Source organism: Lonchura striata, chromosome Z (genome assembly GCF_046129695.1).
Source record: "Lonchura striata isolate bLonStr1 chromosome Z, bLonStr1.mat, whole genome shotgun sequence".
Lineage (NCBI taxonomy): Eukaryota > Metazoa > Chordata > Aves > Passeriformes > Estrildidae > Lonchura > Lonchura striata.
In genome coordinates, this window is record NC_134642.1 from 7,979,139 (window position 1) to 7,995,824 (window position 16,686).

Here is a 16,686-nt window from a genome sequence, read left to right on the forward strand (position 1 = left end):
TTATAAAACACAAAGCTGAGTGTACTATTAGTGCTGGTATGATGGTTCCTTGACTTATGAGAACTCTGTGTTTATCTACTGCTCTCTTTAGTTACCTGAAATCAAAGGTAAAGCTCACAGTTATTTTATTGATACAAAGGCTAATTCTTACTCTTCATTACAAAGAGCTACTAAAAAAAACATTTGCCCTCATATTTAAATATGTATTTAGATAGATACAAGGTTAGGTTCCATTTTTGATCCTAGCTTCTGCAGAAGTTCATTCTTAGCAACAAAGCCTGTAATTATTTTCTTCCATTTATGCTGGGCATTATAAAATTAATCATAGAGAATCACTAAAAGCTTTTTCTAAATTCAACACTTCAATTTTGTGGAATAATAAAGTTTGTAAAATATATACAGAAACAATACTCCTGTATTTTTATTCCTTACCTTTATTAATTTCTATGTATTTTTCACAAAGTTAGTAAAGTCCTGGCTTCTAAAGGTGAACTGGATGTCTCTTGTTTTTCTTCACAAGTGAGCTTGTACCAATTTTTTGCATGCAAAAAACATGAGAAAGGATATTGAATTGCCTTAATTCCTTCAAAAATAATAGAATACATCTCTAGAGAATTAGTCTGTGCTTTTAAGACAGCAATTTTCTGTTTATAGACTTCTGCATTTCTATATATAGATATAGATATAGATATATAGATATATAGATATATAGATATATAGATAGATATATAGATAGATAGATAGATAGATATATAGATAGATAGATAGATAGATAGATAGATAGATAGATAGATAGATAGATATAGACATCATAGAAATATTATGAGTTTGGACAACATAATTTCAAAATAATACTGATTCTTTAAATCGGTTTCTACTTTTTTTTTAATTTTTTTGGTAGCAGAGAAAAATTTCAAATTTATTCTCTATTCATATTGTAAATTGTATAGCAAACTTTGACACAGAACTTCTCTAGACATAACTGAGATATTCACATAGGAAATGGGAGTAATGCTTCCTGCCTGAACATTTCAGCAGACATTCTTTTTTTTTTTTTTTTTAAGTTTGGTAAAAAAAGACAGAAGCACTATCCAGATGGCTTTCATCTCAGGTGTAGTAATCACCAAAGCTTGCCAAGCACTGTTGGGAGGCAAGTCAGGTAGGTGGAGAAGCAGTTTAATATCACTTCTCTTGTGCTTCTTTTCCTAGGCAACAGGTCTACAAATTATATAGGAAACTTAAGAAGTACTTTTAATTAGGTCAAACCTGACTAAAGCAGAATATTTTATACATATACATAAATATATGTATCTGATCACAGAATATTTAAATCACAACAACTAAGCCCACTGAATAAAATTATGTTAATATTATGAAGTCTTTCTGGTAAGAGCTGTGTCTTTATAGGAGCTCATACATTAAATAAACACCAGATGTCATATCACATTAAAAACATTCTAACATTGATGTTTATTATAGATTCGTGTTTGATTAATATTTCCTCTGTGGCTATTTCCCTTTTTCCTCCATTTCTCTTCCTTTTCTACTCCTTAAAGAGAATATTTCTAGTATTCCTCTGGGTAGATTCTGTGGCCAACAGTCTAACAGATCAACAATACAAACGGCCAAAATTAAATGCATTGCTACCATTGCTACTTAATTACAGCTCATTTACTCTCCATTTCTCATCTTGCATTTGTTGCAGCACAGAAACCAGGCAGAAAGAAAAACAGAGACTCTTTAATTCATTAGGCTCATGCACTACTTTCCCTTCCTTTTCCAATTTTCGTTTAGAAATAACTTTGAAGCAGCAGCTTTGATGCAGATCAAAGTGAAGACTTCTGTACAGCCTCAGAACTATTAGGTCCCCAGTGTTCCTTCTCCATATTTGAATATTTTTGCAGATTTTTGCAGAGCTTCAATCAACGATTTTTTGCTGAAGCAAAAAGGATTCATGTTTACATGTATATTGAGAACAAGTATGTTACACATAGTAATTTGCACAATTTATTTCACACTAGAGAGTTTCACTTTATTATTCAAATTCAAGCCTCCACTGTGGTTGTCTTCTGCTTCTTCCACAGATCTCTGCATACATTTCTCTCCTATTACCATTAGAGATCTGTTTACTAAATTGTGAAGTTAGTGCAATCTTCTGGAAGGCTACATTCTCCTTAACATTACCATGTACTAATGAATTGGTCTTCAAAGTCTGTAGGTTTCTGTTGTTTTAATGGATTTAGTAGGTTGCACAATAATCTTACACAGAATTTGTAGCAGGAAAAAGTGAGGAAGCAAAGATAAGTCACGACAAACCATGATAATTCATTACCATCCATGGAGACTACGATACACACTATGCATTTGTTAAGGGAGAGGAAAAAATACAAGATTTCTTTGGAGATTCTCAAGGGTGTAAGGACACTGAGCCAAGGAGGAGACTGAGACTGTATTCTGAAGATGCCCTTATCAACTGGTCACCCAGAAATAAAGATTTTGCTACAAGCAACAAGCAGTGTTGGCTTGTTACACTGCCACAGGATATGCCATGCTTACACAACTATTGATACTGAAGCAACCTTGGATATTTACTGGCAACCATTTGGTTCTCTTACACTCACAAAACTCCCAATACTTAATCCTTTAAACAGCAAGGGAAAGACCTTAGTTTTCATTATACCCAAAGTTTTTTGAAGTGTTTCCTCACAGGTTGTCAGAAACCACAGCTTCAGAAAATTCCTACTTAACAGAGGATATTAAGTAAGATGCTAAATGTGCTTGCAGAAACTTCACCTGTCAGAATTGCATGTTGAGAGTTTATGGAGCAATCAGGGAAGAACAAAACACTTCTCTTCAATAAAGTATGGTGAAAATTCATGCATATCTGCGCTCGTCTTCACTTTCCAGATATGCTGGGAAGCTAGGCAGACATTTGTTGCTTCCTTTCACTGGTTCTCCCTCTGAAGCTGAGTGTTTGCTGTGATTCAGGTCACTACTTTCTGAGTTTCAGCCTGGAAATTTCCATAGCTTTATGCAGGTCCCTCACAATTCCTTGGCTGTTCTGCCAGAGAAATAAGGTCCAAAGATCCTTCTTTAATATAAAACTGCTTCATCTCAGGGCCATCCTAAACAAGCCTAGCTCACAAAAAAGCCTCTGTCAACATGAACCTCAGTTTAACCTGAGTCACTCATGATCTAGTCTCAGACCTCAACTCATTGTTTGCTATTTGCAACTAGTATGCTTCCTGTACAATAAAATGAAAATGAAAAAACACGAAGTCTTTGGCATTATTCTAAAAATGTGGAAATGACATATGTCTCAGCTTCTTCCCCCTCAATGTATTCATTTTCAGCAAACATTCAGTTTATTTAGAACAGCACAACAAATTTCTTTATTCTAACCCATATTTCTTTATTGGTGTTAGAAAAACACATTTTTTCCTTGACAAGTTTCATTCCAGGTAGTGTTAGGCTGTCTGTTGAAGCACACAACAGATATTGCCCACACAGTACCTCTTTAGCAAGAACATGCAGGCAATAGCTTATAATAATTTGCCTGACTATGAAAGGTGTGTCTGGATTAAAAACAAGTTCCTCTGAAACACATGACAAGTAATAGCTAAATCCCAAGCTGGTAACTCCATTAGAAGCAAGGTTATGTTTTAAGGATATGAAACCACCAAAAGTTAAAAAGTAGTACACAGAAAGCTAAAATCTGAGAGGAAAACAGAAGTGTGCTATTTTCTGCCCTTGATCCTATATGCAAATGAACTGTCGCACGTACAAAGTTTTCTCAGTGTTTGTCGCTAACAGTTTCTAATCTAATTGCTAGTTTTAAAATACTTGTAAAAATTCTTTCAGCTGCATAATCTTTTCCATCCCACCCTTCCCCTATGATCAGCAATGGTATATACAATTTATATGGACCCAGATGAAGAGCCAGGTCTGTTCCTTTGTAGCAGAGACTCTTTGCAACATCAGAATGAACTGAAAATGTGACTTGAAATCAACACTATGGCTGTTCAGACCACTTTTAAAACTGGTATTTGTCACTGGCCTGTACCTATCTTCACCTGTATGCATCTTAACTATTTAAATTGTGAACCAAATCTCATGTAATGCAGAAGGTAATAAATGCTCTCAGAGATTCTCAAAGCCATGTGAAAACATTTGCTTCCACAAGGGTTCAGGCTGTGTCTTGGCTAGCAGCATGAAGACACAGCATGAAAAAGGCATAACAGCTCTTCTGAACTTCAGGGTATGATTTATGTCAGTTCAGATCCCACATGAATTCTGCTTGTCATGTTTATCTAGTCCTTTTAATCTGTCCTCCATTTCATACAGCTCTGGTTATAAAACTATTTTTCCCCTGCAATTCTCAGCAGCTAATTTGTATAAAGAATCTATATTACTGAAGGGAAGCTTAGGAACTTTTGGGGAGGCTGCCTGTGATTTCAAAGTTTCTTTGCTAGGTTCATTGATATCCTCCACTATGCACTGGGAAGTATTTTATTTCCTAGTATTGAGTTGTAAGACTACATTAAGTGCCCTTTGAAATGTGATGATTATGGGGCTTTAGGGCCCAGGTTAACAGCTTTTTCTACATTCTCTTCATAATGATACAAAAAAAATTCACCTGTTCCTCCAAGATGGCTGGAGAAAATAAAGCCTGCTGTAAATATGGCTAATAGGAATGTAAATAAGTCCCCCACAGAAGCCTCCAGAGCACAAGACATGCCATAGTGGAACAGACTGGCACTCATTCAGGAGTAGTAAGGGCAGAGCACTACTTTTATAAAATAGCAAATACACTTGCTTGACAGGTTACTATGCTATCCTACTGCCTGAATGTCAGAAAAAGAGGCATATTCCTAAGGTTTTCATCAGCTCAACCTTTGTGAGAGAGTTTTGAAACTCAAGGATGGTCAGACCTATCCTTTAACCTAAATTAAAGAATAGAGGATTATTCACTGCTATCCATTTTTGCAACTTTTTACATACTGAAGTCTTTACAGTAAATATAGACATATTTAATCTCTTTTTAAGCTACAGATATATGAAATCAAAAATTTCATCTGTTGTTTTTTATGTTTACTGGTTAATCTGTGTTTCAGTAAGTATTATAATTGATTTTAAGATTCCCTTCATGGGCAGATACTCTTCAGCTGCAGTCTGTGGCATTCAGTACCCCATAGGAGTCATATAGCAGACACAGATTTTTCTCCTAATGAATACTAAAAGTGGAATGGTTGAGCCTAAAAGTGAGATACACTGACAAGGTTTTAATGGCAGGACAGCTCCACTGAGTCCACTAAGATGGAATATCACATCGATTTATATATCTCATTAAAAGAGTAGCCTTAGCCACTGTCTAAAACACAAAACTTAAAACTTACATTCAGTTCTCTATATTTTCAATTTAATTTTATTGAAAATGTCTAGGTTTGAATAAAAATCAGAAAATACAAAAGAGTATTTCCAAAAGGCAATACCTCTTCCTGTCTCTTTGCTAGTTCACAAGGAAAATAACTGTACCCTTTATCTATCAGTGTTAAAGTCTCCCAAACCTTGTTCATGCTTCTAAATAATGACATAAGATGAGCTGGTTTTTGATAAATCTACAGTCACGAGACTGGGGCAAGCACCAAGCCCTTGATCCTCTTCTCTGACAAATACTGTATAAAGCCAAAATAACATGTGGTAAGAAAGATACAGATTTTACTCTTCCTGCTTTTGCTGCTATTATAGTGACATCTGCTGTCGCATTCTGCCTTTTCAAGCTAGAAAAGCCTAAGGGAAAAAAGTGGCAGTTTCAGAATAAGAACCTTTACAATCATTCTAGCTAACTATAAAAATATTTCCACAAAGTGCATTATGCAGTCTGGCTCACATACCATGACACATTTTCAGGTGTGGTGGATTGACTGTGGTTGGATGCCAGGTGCCAGCCAAAGTCAGAGGGAAGAGAAGGGAAGGAGCAACTGGGTAACACAGGAAGAAAAATATCCTTGCTGGTAGGATCCTGACCATTTTGCTGGAGAACTGATGCTCTGCAGAAAATAAAAAATAATTTAAATAAATAAAAAAATAATCAGCAACTGATATTAAATTGGAGATTCTCCCACAGCAGAAGCAGCAGTCTGGCTGTGGCTATTGTTCTAACGCTCTGTGGCCTTGCAGTCAAGTGGTCTCAGCAAGGTTTAACTATGGAACATGCAAAATTCCCTGCAGGAGCTGTCACCTCCATCCCAGGCATGAGTGTACAGCTCCACATGGCCAGGTCCTGCTGGCACCCAGTGTCTCTGAAAAAATGGCATCAAGGCTGGGAAGGCAATGACAGACACCTGCTCAGTCCCCAGTTCAGGCCCTCCTGCCCAGGGCCAGCCCAGCACCGAGCTGCCCCCACATGCCTTAAGTTTTAGCTTTCATAATTTTTAGGCTCTGTACTGCTTTAGTGTGTGACTCTGAACTTCATATGAGGTGTTAGCAAGTTCTCGTCACAGTGTAGTTGGACAAAACAATCCTTTTCCAGCCTGAGAACCAAGGACACCATTGCAGCTTCAGGCCCCAAAAACACAAATAACAGTGAATTGAAGAGAGCAAACCAGGAGGATGGGACTTCATAACCTGCAGCTGTAATTGGACAATTGACCCCTATATACAAATGGAGCCAAAACTTACAAAAGTGTGAAAACCTGTCGTCCATCTTGGGTCCTTCTTGGGCACAGCCCCAGTCAGGCTCTTGTGCTGCCCAAGGTGTGTTCTTTTAAGGACTTTAATGAACCTTATTTTGTTTATTTGACTCTGTCTAGCTTCTCTTCTATGTCAGCCTTTAGGGCATGACCTCCAGCCTCTGCCAGAAGCCTCATGACCTCAGGAGCAGAGCACTCCTGCAGCCTGGTGAAGACCTGTCCTGCCAGGGCACCCAGCGAGGCTGGGCTCCTGCTCAGAGGCTGAGCAGGGGCAGAGCCATTGGTACTTGTTGGTGGCCCCAGGTCCCAACACAGGCATCCCACACAGGCTCTTGCCTCAACACAACACATCACACTTTTTCACTGGCACACCACCACCAGCAGATTCCCTGCACGGGGACGTGCCAGAGTCATGCACAGCAGGCAGTTTTTGGAAATGCAATCAGCAGTCCTTGCCTGCCCAGCAACAGAGATGCTGCAGACAGAGGTGGGGACATACAGACTTACTGTCAGCTTATTCTGTAATGTCAGATTTTTAAAGAAATTAGTGACAGTAAGCTGAAAAATGTGTGATTTCTCTGGATTTCCACCAACAGGATTCAGGGAGATGTTTGATTCATACAAAGCCCAACGCATGTTCTCATACCCTTAATGAAGTGAGTTCACCATTCTCAGCACAATACAGAGCAAAATGAATGGCAAGGGTTAATAAGATAAAAAATTTCTAGTCCAAAGAATCCAACACTGGAAGGACTAAGTCTTAAAATTTGGCTATTTGATATATTACTGAAGACTTACTAACCCAAAAGCCAAAGAAAGTTAGTGCTGTACTATCCTGGAAAAATTAATAAATTAAATTCTAGTTCAGTATCTCTTCTGAACACAGAATAAATACTGGTAAGCCTTTATCTGAAGTGAAATTTTAGTACAATAAAAATTTAATCACTGAAAAAGGCCTCCACTGTAAGTATGAAAGTAAAATTTATTCTTGTATTTCATGTCAAAATTTTAGCAATTGCCTCTAATTGAATCCAAATAATGACTGGGATGTTATGGCACAAAACCCCATATCAGGTTAGAGAATTATGACATTTTCTTTCATGGACATATCCCATCAAAATATTTGTTACCAAATCTACATACTGCACTGATGTATTTATTATATGTTATCTCTAAAGAGAGCTGGCAACACAGAGACCATGGACTTAACATAATGTAAAATTGTCATGTGCAGAGGCAAACATAAATATGTTAGCAGTTTTGTGTCAATAAAGAAGGCTTGACTGGGCAAATACATAGCAAGTTAAAAGTCTTTAAGACAAGGACCATCTGAAAAGGAGCTATTTATGTCATTTATGTATCTCACCTTTGCTGACCAATTTTGAAGTGAGAGGGGGAACCCCACTAGCTTCCAAACTATTTCCATTATAGTAGAACCAGCAAATCAATCTTTCTGTATCCAAACATCAAAAGATTATTAGTGAGATAAGTGGAAATGAAGACTGTTCACAATACAGGGTCATGCTTGTAGGTGCTGCTGCAAACTCTGAGTCTGTTGTTAGCAATAAGCTAGAATTTTATACAAGTTCTGGGGCTTTTTTGTTCTTTGTCTTGGTTTATTTTTTTCCTAATTCTTTAGATAAATACTTCAAAAGACTTTCAGAACTGTTACATGAAGTTTTTCCTTCAGCAGTGTTCAAACCTGTCTGGATCTGGGAGAGGAGGTGAACTAAGCAAAGCTGAAAATGCTTTTTGCTCACTTTGTATCTCTGTAGAAGCAGCAGATTCAGCCAATATATGTGACCATTATGTTACCACTCAGCAACTTTTTCTTCTGTGCTTATGGAGCCCCTTCTCTAAATCCACACCCACAACCTGGCAGTGTGGTGCTTGCCTTGGACAACATTAAGTCTGGAAGCTCTGTTAAGCACAAATCAGTGTTTATTTTTTTAAGAAGAAAAATGAATAAACATCCTGCAAATCAGGGGGAATGTTTGGTGTAATACATGCCAGAGGCAATATGTTCCTACATCTTTATTCACCCTCTTGCAATACCACAGATTTTTCATTTGCAGTCTCATAGGCAATCACATAGCAGTTTTGTCACCTGCAGCAATTTTGAAGGCATCAGATAAAGGAAAAGGTTCTGTCTAGGTATCTCAGGTATGGAACAATTATTCAGAAGAGATTAAGGAAATTCAAAGTCTGATGGTCAAACATCTCTCTTTAAAAAACCATTACCAGTGATACAAACATGAATTTCCATTCTCAAATCTTTACCATTTTTCTCATGCCAGCACTCAAAAAATGTAAACATAAAACTAGAATTTCACCTACCACTGGAATTCCAGAAGCTCTGGAGTTCAGAGCAGACCTCTGTACACCAAATAAGCACAGCCCAGTATATCAACACATTCTTCTCATATTTTCTATTCTTTTTAGTGCAATATATTTAGCCTTTTTGGTGTAAAGTTGTTACTTGTGATCAATATCCATCTCACAGAAACAAAGCCCCCACCTGTTATTTAAAATTGGAGTAACAGGAGTACTTAAGCATCTTCAGCCTGCTGAAATCAATGCTAGTTCAGTTCCTATACACTCTTGTGAGTCTGAGCTTCATCTCATTTTTCCTTTCATCCAAAGCCAACTGTGAAATTTGGTTCAAAACAATAAAGAACTGAAAGACATTTCTGATCTGGATGACAGTGGAAGAACTTGATCTCTACACAAAATCAGAAGTCTTGGGCATTCCAGGGGAGTTTGAAAACCGGGGCAGACCTGGTAGGTACTAACACTTGTTAGCTTGTCTGCCATACAAGAGCAGGCATGATATGGAAATTTTATGAAAATAGTGCCAGATGTGGATATTCTTATGCTAAGCAACTTACTCATCCTACTCCTTGGTATCAGCTCCAGGAGAGCCAAATCTTTACAAATGAAAACAACTTAATACAGAATGAAGTTCTATTCTCAGGAAGTATCCATTTTTCTGCATATTCTTCAAGAGGAAGACAAGAATCAGGAGTCACCTCATAGGCCAGCTCATTGGAATTGAAATATATGCCAGACACTTGACTTCCTGCCTTCAAGAATTATTAGGCAGGGATACTTCTGTATCACAGAAAAAACACTAAATAATTAGCACAATAGACATATGACTCTTGGATATTCACTGGGTTACATTAATTGCATAGAGGGCAACAACAAGACTCTATCAGGCATCAACAAAGTACAAGCCAGAGGTGACTACAGTAAAAGGGTCAGAGTATACAATCAAGTCTTCAGTGCTCACCCTTCATGCTGCAGGCAGAAAACCTACACTAGTCAAAACTTCTCAATGGTCTTCACCTTCTCTATATCACCATATAACACAGTCCTCCCATCTCACAGAATTCAGTGCAGAATAAGGAAAGCTGTTTCAACAAGAGAGAACTGCAAAAAAAAAAAAGCAAGAAAACAGACTTTGTGGAAGGCTTAACAACAGAAATTGAGACAGGATGAGCTCGAAACAATCTGGAGCCTCAGCAGGTCTCAGGATTAGTGCCTGAGCTGGAGCAACATGATACCTGCAACATCAGTTCTGTCAAGAACCTTGCTTAAGCCATGGGAAGGCACAGCTCACCACCTCTTCCTTTGAGAAACTAAATGTTTAGAAAACAAGACCATTTATATATTGAAATGATCTAAGAAAAGTTACAACACAGCTAAAGAATAAAATCACTCACAGATTTTCTACTGCCAAAGTTGTAGTCATAAGTTAACATAATTCATGAAAAGCAATACTAAAGCAGAGAAAAGCAAGTCTACACCTTCTCTGTATTTGCATTCATAGTTCTGTGCACAATTCCAGAAGGAAAAGAAAAAAACTGAATAGGTTTAGACTACCTAAGATGACAAATGAGTTCCTTGATTCACTGAAGTCAGGGAGGAAAATTGATTATGTCTGTAGCAAAAAACAACATATTCAGACAGGTTGTTTCTAAATTAAGCTCTGCTGTTTAATTAAATTATAAATATATTTTCATATTTTGTGAATCCTCTTACATAGGATCACCCACAGTTTGACGAAGCCACCCAAGACCTAGGAAGGAGAGCCAACCTGCCATGTCTCAGCTTTGTAGGTTCCAGCTGTGGCTGTGGCTGGAAGGGTGATGCACAGCACTGCTAGTCATTTTCTCTCTTTTCTCCATGTCAGAAATGTAAGGTTTTCAGGATTTGTATATTTTTTGGTTTGTGTTTTTTGGGCTTTTTTGGGGTTTTGTGTGTGTTTGTGTAATGGGTTTTGTTGGTTGGTTTGGCTTAGGACTTGTTTTGTTTTGTCGTTTGTTGTTTTAATTTTTTTTTGTTTTTAAAGAAAACTTGACAATCTTAGTGAAAACCAAAATTCTTGAAATGTTCTTTTTAATTGTTATGCCACTACATAAACATTTCTTTTAGTATCTTATGCAGAAACATCCATTTTTTGTCAGAAAAGGAAAAAATGAACAGTAAAGTTTTTGAAGCAGTTATAATGAATTTCTTAGTATTACAGGGTATTTCCTGTAAAGCTGGAACTTGTAAATGGCTGCCAAGTTCTTATTTTCTTGATTTCACAGATAGTTCTTTTTGTGCATCTCCAGTCTTGCTGGCCATTAGCATTTTCCCTTCCAGACATTTTTACACAGATTACTTTTGGATCCCTCCTGCACAGAGAGGGTGTCTGATAAAATAGCCTAAATCATGAGATGTGTTGTTTAAAAAGTATTGGGTAGTTAGACAAAGAGAGCCTTTGATCTCTTGCTCTACCTGTGCTTACCAAAGAGCTTTAATGTGCTCATATGTTGTCAAGTGAATGACTAAAAATTGTTGCGTCGAAAACAAAGAAATGCACAAAGCTAACCACTATTTCTATGGCAGGTACTTTTACTGTAGGGTTTCTGTGCCTTAGGATTGGAAAAATATTTAAACCTCTTTTTAACTAGGAAAAATTCACTTCCATAATACAATAAGGACTGGAAAAACACTACTGTAGGAAGAGGGGCGGAGAAGATAAAAAAAAAAATAAAGTCGGCTAGATGTTCAACATTGAAATATCAACACAACATAGGTATTTTCAATCAATCAAAATACTGAAGGTGTTAAAAAGACATGTCTGGAAGTACAGACAGAGATGTCAAATTGCTGAGCTACAGTGGAGGCTGAGAATAGAGACCAAAAAGCACAGTGGCTGGGAAATACAGTACTGAGCAGACACTGCATTTCCTGACCTCGTGTTCTCACAGCACTTCTGCAGTGCCTGTCAGTATCTAGAAATGTAATTATTGCTGGGAAGACATTTATTTTTTCTGGGACTCTGAATCACGCGTTATTCTGGCAGCAATATTTCAAAGACTAGCTTGAGAGAAATCACTACTGAGAAGTAGTGATCCGCCTACAGCATTGAGGAAGTTAGTACAGCTTTTGGAAAAAGAGAAAAAAAATTGATGTTTTCTGCAAGCCATCTGAGCTTTTAGCATGATAATTGCTAGGAAATATTTTCTGTAAACAGCAATGTATTCAGATTAGTAAAGTTCTAATCAACAAAATGACTATGTTTTGATTATGGTAGAAAGAAGTAAATATTCTGAGGGATTCATCACTGTGATGAGACCCTCACTCCAAAGCATTGCCTCAATTTTATCCAACCTTTTAAACAGTATTTTCTCTGAGCTCCTAAAATATCTATGTGACATTATGAATTACTTCACTGCAGCTTATTCCCTAAATATCAGGAGACCCTAGCACAAGGTGCCCTAAAACATACAGCAGCAGGGTTTTTTTATGGGACAAATGTCCATTACATCCTAACAGTTTTTCAGGCACACAAACACCTTAGTAGTGGTCTCATCTTTTCTGCATACTTAACATGAGCTTTTTTTTACCCTCAGAATTTAAATTAAATTCCCTCAGAGATTTATACCTCAGAACAATGGTAAAAGAAAGTACATGTACAAAAAGAACAAAAATGCTGCATCTTTACCAGTTTCAGGGCAAGATACTTGTTTTCCTTCTACTCACTGACTTTTCTTCATCATTTGTCATTCCTCAAGATTCCACCTTGGTTTGTGGCCTTGGAAAAATATTTGTCTTCAACCAAAACCAGTAGGTAACCAGAAGCATGGAACAGTACTGGGGTTTAAACCATAAAGATGTTGGCCCAGCCATCATGGAAAGTAACATTGCCCAGAAGAGGCTTGAATTTTGTAAGGTGTGACTGGGATAAGGAATGAGAAGTGGTCATGCCATGGTTGGAGGCCATTTTGATATCTGTCATTAAATTATTTTTATTAGGAGTCAGCAAATATATTAGCATCAAATACATTAGAGACCTATAACAGAAGACACTCAGAGACCTATAACAGAAGAAAATTCTTCTTTATGAAGAACAACACACAATCTAACATAAAAATCTTCATCCAGTCCTGACATTTTCTATCTGTAAGGTTCTCACAGAAAAAAAGTAACTATTCAGTAAACATGGTTTAAAAAAAGTTCAGCGATGCTTCTTGTTCTTTGCAAATTCCTATTTTACTGAATACCAGCAAATGACACATCTCACTAAAGTGTTATCTTTCTTTGCCTCCATTTGTAAAGGTTGTGTGTAGATTTCAATTTCTAGTTTCTAACTGGTATTTTTATACTTTTGTGGGATAAATCTACTAGGACACAATGGAATGTTCCTTTTAACATGTAAAATATGATATGTACTATGACTGTACCAGGACAACAAAATGTCACAGTACAGGTGTTTTTCTTTCACTCTCTACATTCTCAAATTTGTGACACTATAGAAAATAGTCTAGGTTCACAATTAAACAGTATTTAAATAATTAGTGGCATCCTGTGTTCATGGGTTCCTACTCATTTGTCTGTGTCTCTTGATATTTATCATGTCTGGGTTTTCAGATGCACCTGTAGGCAAAGTCCTTAGGTTTTCCAGTTATCAGTTTTTGAAAAGTAACATCCCAAATATTGCGTGAGACACCTGAAAAGGCTAAATAAGCACACAGGTCATCTGACAAGTGCTGAGGACTACCAGTGCAGGAGTACTCACAAATGGTCAGTATCTCAGAGACCTGATGCCTCTCTTACCTCACCTCCCTTCTTGTGATCAGAGTGGTGAACCCTTCCCATCCACACTTTAGTTTCTCAAAAAAAAACCAAGAAAAAAAAAAAAAAAGGCAAACAAAAAAACCCCTCCACAAATAGGCTGGGAAAATTTGGTGAAGAAATGTCCGGTTTAGTTCATTGCTCTGTTTAGATCAAATATTTAAAGAAAAGTCAGTGCTGGCATACACTATAATCACAAATATCCCCACAGAGGGAATTTATCTTATTCCAGAATAGAACCCTATCAATGGCTACATAATAAACTTTCTGCCACTAGGAGGCAGCAAAGCTCCAATATTAAAATACATTTAATTTCCATGGCAAAGAAGAGGCAGAAAATTCTGTTAATAAAATGAAATATCCTTTTTCCTGTGTGCACACTCAGTGGTTGCTGATTTCCCTCATATTGTTTGCTCTCAGTTCATATGCATGAATTAAGAGTATTCATTTATAGTAATTTATTTAAAATTCTGTAGCTGTGCCTGTCAGTGGCAAAGAAACTCAGACAGCTGAAAGAAACCCAAAGTAATTTCACAGATTAGCTGATGATAAAACGTGAATCAGAAAGTAGGTTATCACTTGAGTTCCCCTCAAGCAGTATCTATGTCTACATCCATAAATACCCAAAGACTTTATCTCTCCACTTTGTGTGCATCTTCTCACTCTACTCTCCAAAATTAATCTTTTGGTGTAGGTATTATACTACTAAAATTTCCAAATGAAGAATCCTACTTTTCACAGAGTGCCTGGCACATCTGAGCTCTGTGTTAGTGAGATAACCCTACTGCCTTTTGATAGCAGTAAAACCCACTGCCAGTGATATTCCCAGCTCAGATTTCCCCAGCTATCTACAAGCTTCTGCACAGGACACAAAAACCTTTGGCAAAACTCAAAGCAGGCCAGCTGCTTACATCCTGTATTACAGTAAGCAAACTTAAAGTCTAGAAACACATTGTAAAATGGATTATAAAAGCCATGGAGCACTGTCCTGTGTAAGTGTATCCTGGAAAGACTTCCCCCTAGGGTAATGGTAAATGATGAGAGATAAATGATGTAGGCATATGGCAGTCACAAACCAGCAATCACAGGGCTCCAAGAAACATAATTTTTATTTTGTGAAATATTTCTAACAGAAAAATTTAAACATTAACAAATGTTCATAGGAGATACAGCACTCTGTGTCTGGCAATGCAGCATGTTTCCAAAATGCTGCCCTTTCATTGAATAACAAGTTTCACAGAGCATGGCACTCCTGGGAGTTTGTGGGCACTTCATGAAAGAAGGCAGAAAGTGTGGTCCCCGACTTGTGCCCAGGATCCCCCCACCACTGCCCTCTGTCCCAGCTCCAGCCTGAGGACTCGGGGATATTCTGGGTCATCCTGCTGCCCTAGAGGGAAATGTGGGCAGGAAGGGAGACTTTGGCCAGGCACAGCACTGTGCTCCAAACTGGAGTGAGGAATACAGGAAGATACACACACACATATGCACAGGTCCACACATTGAAAATATTCAGAATTTAGGGAACAAGATAAAATCAATAAAATATTCTTGATCAGCAATCATGACAGAATAAAGATGAGAAAATTATTCAGAATGCTTTGTTGGTCTATATGTTTTATAAACTCACAGTTTGAAAATATTCAGAGAATCATACTTTTCATTACTAAATCACTACAAAAATTTTAAAATTCACATGAAGTTCAGTTGTGCATGATCATTCAACATACAAATTGCAAATGAACATAGAGATGAGCAAACATAGATAAAAAAGATCCTGCCTCAAGACTTCTCCTTTCACCCTAAACACAAAGCATGCCTGAGTTACCAATCAGTAATGTGGATATATCTCTTTGCATTAATTCTAAAGGGTAAAAAACAGTGCAAAACTCCTTCTCTCTGAAGATTTTGACTGGGAATTAGGTAAAACATTTTTTCTGTAGCATATATTTTATTTCTACCAGACTTAATACACCTCTCAATTTGGCTCACAAATCATCTGTAGTAACACCAATATAATGCAGAAGCAGTGGGGGTCACAAGGTGGTGTGAGAGGAGTGCTAGTGAGGAACTCTACCCCCATGGGCTGACAACATCCAATAGCTGGAAAGGGATATGGGCAGCCGATAAATGCACCAAAGAAAGGTGCTCCAAGTGCCAAACCCCTTTACTGCAGCTGTGTTAGCCAGGCAGGGCTGCCAGAAGGGATTCAGGGGTACAAACGCAGACAGGCCAGTGCAGCCACGCTGCATCCACCAGCACGAAGCTCGGCTGCAGTGCCACCCTGCATGAGCTAGAAAGCAGCTGGTAGAGCTTAATGGCATAAGGAATAGGCAATACCTCTTGCTGTTGCATGCACATTAAACACTGATCCTTTCTTTTACAGCCAGAAGATTGCCTTTAGGCATTGCCATCACCAGGTTTTTTCTCTCTGCTCTATAAAGAACTTAGGTTTTGAAAAGGAAACTGGAATCCTGGATTACACTCAATCTCTGCTTCAAGGGCCATATTATCTAAAAATTATTCCCAAAATTACTCTACTCAGTAAGTAGAGAAACAAATCTCAAAAGACTCTACTTCTGGTGTTCATGAAGAGAAAGGGGAAATCGATTTTCTAATTATTTTTTTACAGATAGCTGCCCTTATGTGTGTGGATTTGCATAATCTGTCAAACTACCAGCAGTGTTAATCATAGTACACCATACACTAACCTTGGAAATATTTTCTTATGAATTTCCATCTATATTTGTTTCTCTTTCTCTAGTGTGGTATTCTTTCTTAGTTCATATTGTATCTGAACAGCATATGAGAAAAGAAGGTATAGAAGAAGATGGCATCTCAGATGGAAGAGCCAAGCCCATTAAAAACA